This window comes from Carassius gibelio, chromosome B3 (assembly GCF_023724105.1).
Source record: "Carassius gibelio isolate Cgi1373 ecotype wild population from Czech Republic chromosome B3, carGib1.2-hapl.c, whole genome shotgun sequence".
Classification (NCBI taxonomy): Eukaryota; Metazoa; Chordata; class Actinopteri; order Cypriniformes; family Cyprinidae; genus Carassius; species Carassius gibelio.
The window spans coordinates 19334788-19349311 of record NC_068398.1 but is presented as its reverse complement, the minus strand read 5'-3'; the positions used below and the strand labels follow the sequence as shown (position 1 = coordinate 19349311).

Sequence of the window (14524 nt, the reverse complement as noted above, 5' to 3'; positions counted from 1 at the left end):
TTTTTTTTATCAGCAACCTTTATTGTTATTAACATTAATTTTGCTTTTATGTAGGGCTGGGAGATATAATGATAACATCACAAGCATAATTAATTGCAATATAATTTTCCTCGATAAAACGACAAAAAGAGTTTGATAAATGTTCAATATACTGTCCTGTTGATGTGCCAAAAGGGAAAAGAAACAGCACAACTCATTTGAACCACAGCACATGGACCGTTTATACAATTTACAAATCAGCATAATTTACCATGGTTTTACTGTAGTAACACTAACTGCACCATGGTATTGTGGCAGAAATATGGGACAATCATGAGAAATGTTATGTTATTATTAATGAATTTAATGCATTAAAGGAGTAAGGGAATATAATTACTGTATTTTCTTATGATTAAGCTTCAGTGTGTTGGCTTTTATAGGCCTACTGAATGTTTTTAGACTAGTGTTTTTCATACAAATACCTATAAACATATATATATATATTATACACACATTTTTTTAATGGTATTGCGATCTAAATTTATGATTTAGATTGAGATCTAAATGTATGCCACTATAGACTAGTGGATAATCTTAATAGAATTCAGACATTGAAAATAATTAAATTTCAACATAAAAAAATTTAGTGTGATAATTATCAATATCGACTGATATGAAATTTTTTTTGCTATATCGTCCAGCCCTACTGCTATGTATGAACATAATGCAATTTCAATTGAAGTGACAAATATGAACAAGTAATGTCCGTCACCCTGAAAACCTCACAACCGTTTAACTGTGCACTGGATGTGGATATGACTTTCCCCCTTTTCCCCTGAGTTTACAGAGCTAATCCAGACGTTTTTCCATTCCCTGCACCAAAATTGCTTAAGGGTGACTGAGATAAATACGCCACTAATGGCAAAAAACAACGGCTGCAGCAAAGCCGTGGTGATTTCACATGACAGCGGTCCATGCAAGACTCGAGAGGAACCTATTATACCACAAGCTACTAATGTAGAAACCAGCGTGTTCTGAGAGGAAACAAGAAAACACTGTCTCATACTCACACACTGCATGGTCAAGTACACAACCCTGCTCTCCTCTTCCCTTCAAATTTCATTCTCTTCCTCCCGGCAGCCAGGGGGGCAACCAGGCAGACAGAGCCCATTAACACCGGCCGTTAAATAATGACAGAGACCCGGCGCCGCGGCTGGCACACTGTCAAAGTGAGGAGAGAAGGCCAGAGCAGCTTGTTTAATTTACCTCCACCCATCTGTCTCCCGCTGCACAGCTCATGAGCGAGAATCCACTATGACACACTCACTATTCCTACATCTGAGACATGCCTAAAAGGAAAACGTCCCATCCGATTCCATTTAGATGTCATAAATGCCATGTTTTGGTATATATATAAGTAAAAACACAAAGTGAGCGTGTCACGGACTATGAGTTCTTGTTTCTCGTGAAATCTTTCCGGTCATTAGAAGCGAGCGTGTCCTTGGATTGCATTGCCCAAGGCTGCATGTGATGCCACTCACAAGGCAATGTGTTCAAAACAAAGCTATGTTACTTAGCTGAAAAGCATGTTTTACAAAGGAAATCGTGACTGACAGGAAATAAACACACCTACTTCCTGCTTCTCATTCTGAAGGTTTAGTCATCGATGTCTTGTCTTATTCTAGAGATGTTTTAGTAACACTGTCGACGTGTGAGCAAAGCCTGGGTGGCCTTTTCTTTAAAATATACACATGGATGGGCAGACATAACATCTTTTTATACATTTACCAGGATACAAGAAAGTAGGCCATGTGGGAAAATGTTAAAAAATAAAATAAAAATTATATATATACACACGTATGAAAAAATTTAAATCATTTACTCTCTCTTGGGTTGACCAAAAGATTGATTGATTAATCTCTCTTAACACAAGTGGCTTTGAATATTAATTGGGCTAGGAATATACAAATTTTAGGCTCAGCTGACTAGGATCATCGGCTTCTTTTGGAGACATTTCCATAGTTTTTTAAACTATTTTTAATTTGGAAACGTGTATGGCACAAAAAGCCCAGATAAACAGCTCGCCTGATGTTTATGAGCTGGGTTTAAAGGGTTTTACCATGCTAACTGTCTAACAGCTAAACCTAACTAGCAAATTTAAACTTTGCAGAATAAATAATTAAAAGCAAACAAACAAAAACTATAATTAGCTGGATATCACAACTGACTCCTACTTACAAAACATGCTTTGACTAAGGATAGGAACTCGAGTCGGCTAAGTTATTTGCGTAGGGTATCATAACAGTACTATAAAAACTATTGGCGATGGTATGATAAAAATCTTTAAGGTTTCTTAATTGTAAGTCGCTTTAAATAAACGCGTCTATGACTAAATGTAAATGAGGTGGGTAAAGAAAAGTTACTTGAAGGAGAACTGAAAAATAGGAGCTGCAAGCTAGACACTTTGGCTGAGTCAGAAATGCTGAATCTAGTCACAGTCCACACCAACAACAGAACACATGTAAAGATGCAAGTAAAAATAGAGACAACGCCACTGGAAGGGTGTCAGAGGACAGGTTGTCTGTTTACCAAACTGACAGTGAAAGTCAGGTAGACTATAAAAAAAGAGAGGTGAAAATATCCCATTTCAAGAAAGGTCAGCAATATTTATTGCCCTTACATGACAATCTCTGCAACTCTGGTAAAAAAATCTACTTTAGGTCTAATGAAGCAGGGTGAGTGACCTGAGTCCCTTAAAGATGAAAATCTGTGACCAGAAAGAAGATAAACTGAGAAATATGTCAAAATACTGTGGTATGTTGTTTATAGTTGAACAGCGGGTAGAGGTAAAAATCATCTGGACTACTTTTTTATAAATATTATATGAAAGACTACTGAAAAAAAATAAGAATAAAAATTTTCCAGTAAACTACTGCAAGCTCATCGTTCCAGTTTGTAACCATCCTACTCAGTGCTGTCCGTATATGTGGTGTTCACAGCCAGGTTTAATTTCTGGTCAAATTAAATTCATATTACATTTACGATTATGGAGGTTAAAAGTCATTTATTCACAGCTGCATGCTTTCTGAAAAAAAAAACACAAAACAATGTCAAGAGATCAGTATCAGTGACTCACACTCGTTATGAGTACAAGGGGGGAAAAGCACTTGAGAACTTTTAAGTAATTAGTAATATTAACAATGAAATATCACATTTCAAGAAAGGTTTGTATAAATCAGTTTTATGCGTTTGCACTGGTTAAATATATTAAAAGCTTCTGTAGAAAAAAAGCTCACTCTTTCTTTGTAAACATTGAAATGTGTTTGTCTATGCAAATCTGACAGCCAACATCATCTCTGATTGATTATTTGCTGACATGGATCATTCTATTAAAGTTTGACCAGCAACTCAGAATCTTGTCTTCTCAATCTACAAAAAAAAAAAAAAAAAAAACACTGATAATGTAGTGTATATAGAGCACATCAAATATTTTAAAATAAATTTTACAAGTTTATGTACTTGTGTCAATAAAATTCTTAAAGAAAATCTGTTTGCAAATAAAGCAATTAGAACTTTTCCGAAAACTTGGTTTAAACTTCATATGGATTTCTTTTGCAATGTCTATTCGTAGCTTGAAAATGGTTACATAGACTTCAGATGGATGAACAATCTTTATTTGTGTTCCAAAAATGAACAAGAGTCTTACGTGTTTGGACCAACGAGAGGGTGAGTAAATGATGACCCAATTTTTGGGCGAACTAAGCCTTTAAAGAGAGGGATCAAAAATATTTAATCATCAGTTCCGTCAATTTAGAGTACTGTGGACAATTTGAAATGATTAATGAGAGAGTACGCTAAAATCCATTCACTGGAGAGGAGGGCGGTGGAATAGAAAAATAGAGGGAGGCATGTCACCTAGTCATTTCCAGCGGTGTGGAAATGAAGTCTGTTAAAAATCAGATTTCTGAAAAAAATGCCAAGGACTTGGACATGAGACAGCACCCTGATTCAGTCAGCTTTGTTTTCCCCTCCCCGCTATTTTGGAATGCCAGAGAACATTAGAGAGCCCTGATGGAAGGTTTGAGACTAACACCGCAGGAGGTGATGCAGTGAGCATGCACATGCTTTCATGAACGGAAAAATCAAAATGTCAAGCTTTGTGGCATATGCCTCTGCAGACGACAGGCATGAAAGGGGCAGCGCTTAGAGGAAGTGAATATCATACCCATTCCTCTTTCTATTGCAGACAGATTGGTTGAGGAACTTCCCATTTAACTGCGAAAACAGAACTAGCCCAAAACACCTCGCTTCTTACACCATATGCTGAATAGTTTCAATGCATCACAAGTGTGACTCATTTCATCCTCTTATTATTGCAGTTAAACTGATAGTACACTCCAAAATGAAATTTCCGTAATCATTTACTCACTTCTCACGTTGTTCTAAATGACTTTTTTCCTTCCGAAGAACGTAAGAGATATTAGACAGCATGACAATCTCAGTCCCCATTCACTTTCACTGTAATAAAAGTCCCTTATATTCTGCCCAATGTCTCACTTTGTGTTTCACAGAGGAAAGAAAGTAATACAGTCATCATGGCCAATAGTTTTGGCAGCGACATACATTTTGTGTTTTGCAAAGTTTGCTGCTTCCATTTTTTGCTATTTTCCACGTTTCATGTTATACTGAAAAAAAAGATAAACATGTCAAGTTCTAAAGGCTTTTATTGGCAAACAATATATGAGTCAATATTTCCAGTGTTGACCCTTGTTCTTCATAACCTCTGTAATTCACTCTTATCATGCTGGATATTATCTTCTGAGCCAAATCCTGACTGATGGAGATCCACTGTTGTCATTAGTTCTCAGAGTTGATCACAGTTTGTGGGCTTCTTCTTGTCCACTCACCTCTCGAGGACTGACCACAGGTTCTCTATGGGATGGAGATCTGGGGAGCTGCCTGGCCACAGATCCAAAATTTCAATGTTATTATCTTCTTTATCACTCTTGCTTTGTGACATGGTGCTCCGTCATGCTGGAAAATGCACGGATCACCAAATTGCTCATGGATCGTTGGAAGAAGTCACTCTTGCAGGACGTTTTGATACCATTCTTTATTAATGGCAGTGTTTTTGGGCAGAATTATGAGACAACCCCACACATGAATGGTCTCAGGATGCTTCACTGTTGGCAAAACACAGGACTCATGGTAGTATTTTCTTCTCCGAACAATCTATTTTTCAGATGTCCCAAACAGTCGGAAGGGAGCCTCGTCAGAGGAAATCACTCTGCACCAGTCTTCTGTCTAATCCTTGTACTTCCTGCAGAATTTCAGTCTGTCCTTGATGTTTTTCTTGGAGAGAAGTGGCTTCTTTGCTGCCCTTCTTGACACCAGGCCATTGTCCAAGTCTTGGTCTCATTTTGCGTGCAGATGCCGTCACCTGCTGCTGTTTCTGAGCAATCTCTTCACTGCTGGAGACATGATTCTGTATCTGACTCCACAGGAGGAGACAGTCCTGATGCTCGCTGAACACTCTGGGACGTCCTGAAGACTTCTTCACTGCAGTCGAATGCAAATCGATGATGGCTGCATGGGTTTCTTTGGAGATAACCATTGCTACCAAGAACACAATTATTGGAAGCATTTCTTCCCTCATTTTATAACAACCAGTCTGCTCTTACAATCTTATTAGTAGTGATTTTACCTGACTAGTATTCATTCACACTTTCACATGTGCTGCTCATATGATTAGTCAATTAATAATATCTAAACATTTATTTTGTGTCAGGATCAAAAACAGTGAAATGTGTGTTTCTGTGAAAAGTTCATTTTTTGACCAATTAAGCTTTTAGTAATTATTTAAAAAGCCTCTGATCACTCTACAGAATAATCTAGAAACAATGTGAATGAACACCACAACTGCTGAAGCGGCGAACTTTGCAAAACACAAAATTGATGTCACTGCCAAAACTTCTGGCCATTACTGTACAGCTTTCAAACAACATGTCAACGAGTATATTTTCATTACTGTACTGATCTGAATTTTGGGTGTGAGCTATCCCTTTAAATGGTAGCTTCGGGCAAGTGAGCCCTGATATTGCGCTCAGTATTTAGATATTCATACTGCAGGTCGAACCTAATGCTCTTAAACTATTTTCAGCAGAGTTAATCCACGGAGGAAATTACTAACATAGAGGCATTTGTTGCTTTTGTTTGTGACCCAGTTAAATTCATTGTGATATAACGAGGCACTGTAGCTACACGTAAATGGCGCTCAACATGTTATATATGCCTATATTATCAAACACACAACACATAAGACTTTTAAAGGACAGAAAGGATAAATTGCTTGGATAAAGTCGACGCGAACGACGAAATTCCAGTCGCTCAGCTGGTGGAGCGTAGCGACGCTTTGCGTGAAAGACCTGCTGCAAGAGCTCTCATGACACATTGCTCATTCAGGTGAGAGAACAATACAGCGCATTTTATTACGTAGCTGCCGCAGACCGGTCGTTATTACCCCCCGTATGCCGTTTCGATCAAAAGCAACGGACAGCTTTACAGCTAAGTAGCACACCGCATCTGAGCGCCGAAAGACGCGCCTATTCTCTGCTCCACATCTGTCAAGACGCTATCAATGCGACTACCTGTCAGCATAGCAATTGTATTCTCACGTAAATAGAGAGCGACAATACCTGTTGACTCCTCCTACCGCCGTGTTGGTTGGTGGAAGTTGAAGCCCGAGACGCTTTAATTTCTCTCCCGAATGGGGCTGTTCTAAGCCGGTGAGCTGGTCGATGCAACGCGGAGAGGAGTTTCGCCTCGGCGGGTGCTAAATGTCTGCACCAACAGTTCAACGAAGCGAGAAAACTGATGTAGCCTACATTCGCTGTGCAGCGGAGGAATGATGCACTGCACAGAGCAGACAAGCAGCCATTGCGGTCACGTGTGAGCTGGTGAAACCGAACACCGGTCAGCATACGCCGCCGTCTCCTCCCATTCTCCCCTTGCGCGCGCGGTGTCACTTCAGGGCACGGTACCACTGAACATAAGCTCAGCTGGTGCCTGCCTTTACGTAACCGCAGCGCGTTATGCAGGAAGTTTAGTGCTTTTGCATTAGGGCAAGGCTATGTTTCAGGTCACTGCTGGCTAGAACAACATTTATAGACTTCATCTAGAAGCTCTTGCAGAATTATGCAGTAAAAATGAAAAGATAGGGCTACTTAAAGAATTATTTGTGACCCTAGAGCGCAAAACAAGGCATTAAGGGTAATTAAAAAAAATAACAACAAACACACAAAACAGAGATTTATACATAATCTGAAAGCTGAATAAATACGCTTTCCATTGATGCTAGGGTAGAACAATATTTGGCCGAGATACACATTTAAAAAATCTAGAATCTGAAGGTGTCAAAAATCTTCAAAACTTCTTTTTTTTGAGAGAAAATCGTTTTTAAAGTTGTCCAAACGAAGTCCTTACCAATGCATATCACTAATCAAATATTACGTTTTGATATATTTACAGTAGGAAATTTACAAAATATCTAAATGGAACATGATCTTTAAAATCCTATTGATTTTTGACATAAAAGAAAAATCAAAAATTTTTAGTCATTTGTGAGCTATTGCAAAAAAATAGTGCAATTTTTGTGGTCCAGGATCACATTTGAGGTTCACTGACAGAACTCAGATTCTAGGTGGGTCAGAGACATAGTGTCATGTTCCTGACAACTTGAGAGCCGCCAAAAATTATGCATGGGAAGCAGAGAAATAAAAACCTGCTGCATGTAAATGTAACAATTTGTGCTGTGGAATTGGATATTAGTGGATAATAAAACTGCAGTAGAAATGATCACACTTATTATTATCAACGTAAAAATTAGCATGTAAGTGGATTGAAGAGGTTTGTCTATATCAGACGTTCTGAACCAGGGGCCCAGGGGGGGTCAAGATGATTTTAAATTTAACCCAAACAAATAAAAATCAAGGTGCAGAATTCCTTGTTTTCTGTCTTGAAAAAGCCTTCAAGTTTCTAGACCGGAAAAGGTCATGTTAATTTAATACAATTGCATAGGCATTTTTATAATGAATAAAAAAAAAAAAAAAACATATATATATATTCTAGATATGCAAAGCTCTTAAATATTTTTGTGGGTCAGAAATTGTGAGTAAAAAATATTAGTTTAAATCTTTTTTTCTTAAATATTGTAACCGGAAATCGAGTAAAAAACGTTTGAGAAACACTGAAAATCTGAGTAATTCCATATTGTTATTTTTGGCAATAGTCAGACTACTTTTGTATACATGTAAGTGTAGCCAGTGAAACGGTCTACACTGGAAACGTCAGTGGAAGTGATTCTGCACATTCAGTTGACCGACATGTACAAAATATTTTGCACTGTGCTCTAGTTGCTTTTTGAATTGATTACTATGATAATTCTTCTTTATTATATATGTTTTAAATAACATCCTTGGAAAAAGATAACTCATGTCAATTTTGTAGGTTTTTTAAACTCATATCTATCTCAAATAAAAGTGTATTGTTAGAAATATGATATGGTTTAAACATCACCATTTTGATGGAATAGGGGTATGAGTAGCAAAATGGAATCCATAAATTCCTGGAAGAATTTTATAAACACGATCAACAGTTCCTCCAGTAACACTAAATCACATGGGAAAGGATTTGAAACAAATAGAGGAAATATATGAAAGTTCCTTGAGTGCACAGTAGAAAATCTGAGCCATCATAAGGTGCCTAGAAGTTCCCCCAGTGTAAATCTGAAAACCCCTAAATGGTGTCTTAAATATCTTTTCAGTTTTACAGTGTATGATATGGTAGTAGAGCGCTGCAAAAGGCTTCAAGCAACATTTGCATTGCTGTCCTTTGTGGTCTCAGAACAGATGTGTCAACATAGTGATGTGCACTGTGTGAAAAACAACTGCAAGCACCATTGATCTTGTGATGATGCTTTGAATTTACACAAGCTCTGAACATCCACACTCGGTATACGATCTTTCACCACTTTACTGTGACGACAAGGACACTGTATCAATGTTGCAAAAGGTCTTCTTTTGCAACAAAGAATTTCAAACTTCTTCTTCTCCATCCACAGTGAAACACCAATTAAATAGGCCACGAAAGAAGAAAAATCAAGCCAGATTGTTGGACTAAGCGGGGCGGGAGACCAGGCAAGACCAGCAAAGACTGGTTTAATCTGTTTCTGTTTTTGTTTTTCTTCACAGCAGGGAAGAGACATCAGTTTGTCTCCTCTCGTCTTGTTTACATGAGCTATTTCTAGGAGTAGCCTTTGCTTCTACTTGTTTGCTACTCATCCTTGTGTACAATATTACTGCCCGCTCTGAGTGACCCCTCTAGATATTCTTGCAGAGTGTGATTCAAATAGTACAACTGCTGAAAGGATGCCAAGACCTTTTGCCTATATGGCCCATCACCTTAGAAATGAGGGAACGTCCCATTAACAGAAGAGGAAAAATAAACTATCCTTAAGTTTAGATGGACTCATGTCACATGTGGTTTTCTTGCCCTAATGGCTTCAATGGCTGTTCTAATGACTCATGATCCCTTTCTTCAACTTAGAAGAAAATATCTAAAAACTAAAACTCTATTTTTCTTGATTCTATATTTAAACACATCACATGTCTTAGGTTATATAGAAGCTTTAGAGTGCTCATAATCAGACAGGACAATAAAAAATGGATTCCTCCCAGTTTTAGCAAAGTCTTTAGCTCTAATTACACAAAACATTATGGTTACATCATTGGTTAGATGTTTTATTGCTGTGTTGCTTCATGAATTCTTCAGAAGTATAATGGGACTAAGTGGTGAAGTGTTGAATATTACGTGACCATTTCAAACCTTCAGGGGCCTTCAGCATTTGTCTAGATTTCTGATCAAGGAATGTTAAGATCCCTGTTTTAAATGGTCATTTTATATAGCTTAACCATTATTCAGCACATGAAACTGAGCTTCGCATTTTAAACCTAGTCTATACAAACATCTGTATATTACACTGATTTATATATTCTCTATTATAGATCAGTGGTATATTATCATTTTAATCTAATTACTGTACATATGTACCTAAAGATGCCTACAAAGACAAGATGCCTTAAATTGATCAAAAATGACAAAGACTCCTTCTTGGCTTCTTGGCTTGACAAAGATCTTGGCTTATTTTACCATCCTGAATCTGTTTAGCACATATGAATCGTGAAATTAAGTGATCAACCCTGAAATGAAATTTACTGGGCCTGCTTGTGGTTAAGTGAGCTTGTCATTTTTCTCATTGTGTACTTGCACAAAGTTTAATTTGTATGGCCTTTGTATCCTATCTAGAGCGAACACCTAAAACCCCACTGTGTTTTGACGGGTCACAAGACTTGACCAGAGGAAATGAGCTGGGAACACAAGCCTGTGAAGATCCTATCAGAGGGTGGGAAAGAGCTAGCGCCGTTTAGCATCCCACCACTTCAAAGAGCACAGCCTTACTACTGATCCACACACACACTGGTGCACAAAGGCAGGCTCAGATAGTCACGGATCTTCAAACGAGTACAGTCTTCCCTGCCGTCCTCGCACCATCTCATCTAGAGCCTTTAAAAAGCTATAACAAGTTTCATTTTCTGAAATGCACTCTTTGAAAACTTCCAGCCCTGGATAGCACAATCTGCTCCATGGGGTTTAGCCTGTCTGAAAGCATGTGGTAAGCCTTGTGGAATGTTTTAAATGACTCCCAGATGCGGGCAGTGAACGTACTTAACCCTTTAGCATCTATAAGCAGAGCAGTCAGGTTTACTTTTATTTTAAGTGCATGTGTTAGTGCACTTTTATCTCTCCTTTATTTTCCTTGCCAACCATCAGAGATATTAATGGGCTGTTTCAAATCTTTGTCAGCTCTCTTTGATAACCTTAAATATATGTTAACAAAACAGTCATTATATTCCATAGTGCTTGTAGAAAAAAGTTATATCAAACATAAAATATTATGCTGCATTTTTCATTTGTCAATCAATAGCAAGTTAAGCCTGGCACACAGACTGTTTAGTCACCATAATACTTAACAGTTGTTGTTATTGATTTTATGACAATAATTATTCCTCTTTTATTAGACTATTTGTGACATTTATTAGCTCTGAAACATGTCTAGAGTTGTTTTATTGGAGTATCAACACCCTTCATGTGTGAGAGCTGAAGTATGATTGTTGGTGCCTTCGGTTCAGGGAGAGGAAGTCTTGTGTTTGTGAATCTGCTGCTTGGGAGGGCGATCATATCGAAATGACTGATATCCTTTAAAGAAACAAACTCGATTGCCCTTTCTCTCGCCAACCCTCTGCCTCCCTCTCTTTCTGCGCTCATTGGCCTGCCAGAACAAAGCCATGGATTGAAGCCCATTAGGCGGACTGATAACAATAGACAGAACTAAGTGAGTGGGGAAAAAGTAGAGGGGAAAAAAGGCAGAATGTAGGTCGGAGGTACTGCCATAAGATGAGGCAAGTAGAATTACTGAGACGTATCTTGAGGAGAGCAGAAAGAGGTGTGGTAGTTGGTTTTTATGTTATGAGCTGATTTCTTTGGTTTCTTGTACAATCACTGGTGGAGTTTTATTTGTATGGGAATTTTTATAGTGCATGTTGTTCTTCGTATCCCCAGATAAGGAAGAGGCTTAGAAGTCTCACATTTCTAAAGGCTAAACGAACACATTATTCCTTGTGTTGACATATTTCCACAGAAGTTAGTGTAGGACATGTGGAAGGCTTGACAGTGTGTATGGCTTCGCAATGCAGAAAAGGTGAAAGTGTTGGGAAAATGGTTGGCCGAGGCTGAATTTGAGTAACCTGAGGATGGAATTTAAACCTCAAGATGGATGTGTGGTTAGATGGAAGATGGTAGAAATGCTGCTTTTTATTATCATATTGAAAACAGTTGCACTGCTTAATATTTTTTGTGGAAAATGTGATACCGTTTTTTTCCCCCCAGGATTGTTAGGGTGCTTTCAAACTTGGTTCAACTGTGGGAGTCAATTTCTGTGAGCAGAAATTAGAAATAAATTCTTTCTGCTGCAGTGCTTCAGTCGCATTTTCAAGAAAGTGAGTGAATAAACATAAAATTTAAATTCATACATCATTAGTAGTGGTTTACTTCTATGATTTAGTCCAATGGCATTCACATCACAAACAAACCTTACCGGAGTTACCCCACATACCACCCCTTTTACAGGTGGGCTCTGGTACGGTTCAGAAAACACATGGACTTCACATGGGTCTTCACATGGACCTTTTTCATATTTCTGGGTTTCTCAATAGCAGTTGTCATAGTTGTGTTAACTTCAAGAGAAGTGAATAGGAGGCAAGCCTGACTCCAAAATCAAATTGTTCATGGTGCTTCTTAAATTAGTGAGGGTGGTATAGGCCAGAGCCATATAGAGTGAGAGTTGCGACAACTCCATTGACTCCAATGGAACGCTTTTTTTACAGCAATGGCGGCTCGTGGAGCCTCTCAATAGTTCCCGGAAGTAGCGGCAAACCGATGCCGCGCCGTAGAAGATGCAGCAGAACAAACCGTTTGCAACGCACTTTTAACAGGTAAGACATTTAAATAATAAGATTGAGTATTATCAGTACATCTTAATCACAATAAATTGCAAATTAAAACCTTCTAGTAGATAATCACTCATTAAATGAGTAGATTTAAGGTTTGTTATCAGATAACTAACAGATTAGGCTAGGACTGGAGCTGAATAAAGTTAGTAACGAACACCCTAATAATTGTAAAATCTGTTCTCATAATTCAGTATCATCCATCGTGTTTGCAATTAGAAAAAAAGGAGTATAAACATATTTTTTTGCAGGGTGGGGAAAGTTAGCTAACGTTACATAGCCTATTACGTTAGTTCAATATAACGTGTGACAGCGGTGAGTGGAAGTGGTAAAAATGAGGTTATAAAGTTTGTTCCTTATTACACGTATTAAATTACTTAATAATAAAATGCACCCTATTGATATACATTTAGAGTGAATTGAGTTTGCAAAAACATGAGTGGAGTGTTTTTAGTCATTGTGATTCATTTACTATTACCTGTCTATATTATATAATAATACTGTATTATATACTTAGACTTGTTAGTGTATAAAAGTAACATACTGTAATATTCTGTGGGTTCTGGTGGGTGGAGGATTAGTGGTGCCACTGAACTGTTCTGTGATGGAGCATCAGTGAGGATGCAGGTCTGGAGAGCTGAGGGGACCTTTTTTTTTGATAGCTGAATTTTCATTATTTTTCTTAGTGCTGCCTTTGCATTGCTTGATCTTTTTTTTTTTTCTTGTCTCTTAAATTTTTTTAATAGACCCTGGTATCTGGCTGATGGTTCACTGGAATGCTGACTGGCTGCTGACTGACTTGCTGCTGGTTGACTGGGCAGTGTCACCTGTCCCTGTCTCTCCTCTCTAGCCATGTCCTTTTTCTTCACTCTCACTTTCCCTTCTCTGAGTGTCCTCGTTCTTTTTTCCTCAACCTTTGAAACTGATAGAGGTAGAATACATGGTTTTGCTAATTTTAAATATTGAAAATATCACATCACTTTACTTCAACTAGTACGAGTTTGTACTTATTATATATGAATCACCTGAAATAACATAGCTGTAATCAGTAGCCATTTCTTGTATGTTCACAGGTCTAGGGGTGCATCGTGGAGCAGGGCCCTCCTCTTTTTGACCACAGGACGGTGTACAAAGATTGTGGGAATAGCATCTGGTCTCAGCCTACTCTTGAATTTTTTGGTCATGACAAATTGCTTTGCCACAATTTGTCTGCATACTGACTTCAGTTTAGTTTTTCACACTCACCTTTTTTTTTTGTCTACCCACTTACAGTACATATCACATGGTGGTTAAATGCACAGTTATAGGTAACACTGATGACTCCCTGCAATGTCTCACCATGAGTCTCAGCTCCCTGGGTTTTGCAAGGCTTTGCTTGTTCCTTATTTCTAGTAAAACATTGTCAATGTAAAAAAGTGCAAATAAATTTAAGTATAATTACCTAACAATTTTTTGTTGTTGTAATTTTTATTTGTATTTAGATTGCTCCTGCTGACTTGAGCCAACCATTATTTTCTCCTCTCTATGTCAGCTGGGAAGATATACATTCGCACACCTTTCTCTGACTGAGTGGAGCATCCCCATGCAGCACAGTAAACCACGGTGGAGACTTTGCAAGGACAACATGAAAGAAAGGACACATACAAAATGCTTGTCATGCTATTAAATTTATTAGAAATGTATTCATGAATTGCTGTAAATAGTTAATTGTATAATTGCAATTTAAAATAACTGTTTTCTATTTTAAAATGGAATATACTCCTGTGATGCCAACCTGAATTTTCAGCATCATTACTTTTGAATGGCAGTGTACATGTTTATATACGAGCATGCTTAAGTGGTTTTAAACCTGAATATATTGTGTACATGAATAAGTATTGTAAGAATTATACTAGATATAATAGGTATATTATTTATAATAC

The 14524-nt window shown here is 37.8% G+C and overlaps 1 protein-coding gene and 1 long non-coding RNA gene across 3 annotated transcripts in view; one reads left to right on the top strand and one right to left on the bottom strand.

Annotated features, from left to right (window-relative positions):
• rarab (retinoic acid receptor, alpha b) overlaps nt 1-7017 on the bottom strand; it is a 107522-nt gene extending 100505 nt beyond the window's left edge. Inside the window, exon 1 of one of the 2 annotated variants that reach the window (XM_052553323.1) lies at nt 6675-7017. The gene's annotated coding sequence lies outside the window, so the exon portion shown is untranslated. Of the gene's footprint in view, nt 1-1049; nt 1529-6674 lie in introns of those variants that run through there. The other variant, XM_052553324.1, reaches the window with a different exon arrangement.
• Nucleotides 7018-12411: 5394 nt separating this feature from the next.
• LOC127953952 (uncharacterized) lies at nt 12412-13836 on the top strand. Its single transcript, XR_008153381.1, has 3 exons — nt 12412-12587; nt 13349-13533; nt 13676-13836. It is a non-coding gene; the product is annotated as an uncharacterized LOC127953952 (long non-coding RNA).
• The last annotated feature ends 688 nt before the right edge of the window (nt 13837-14524 follow it).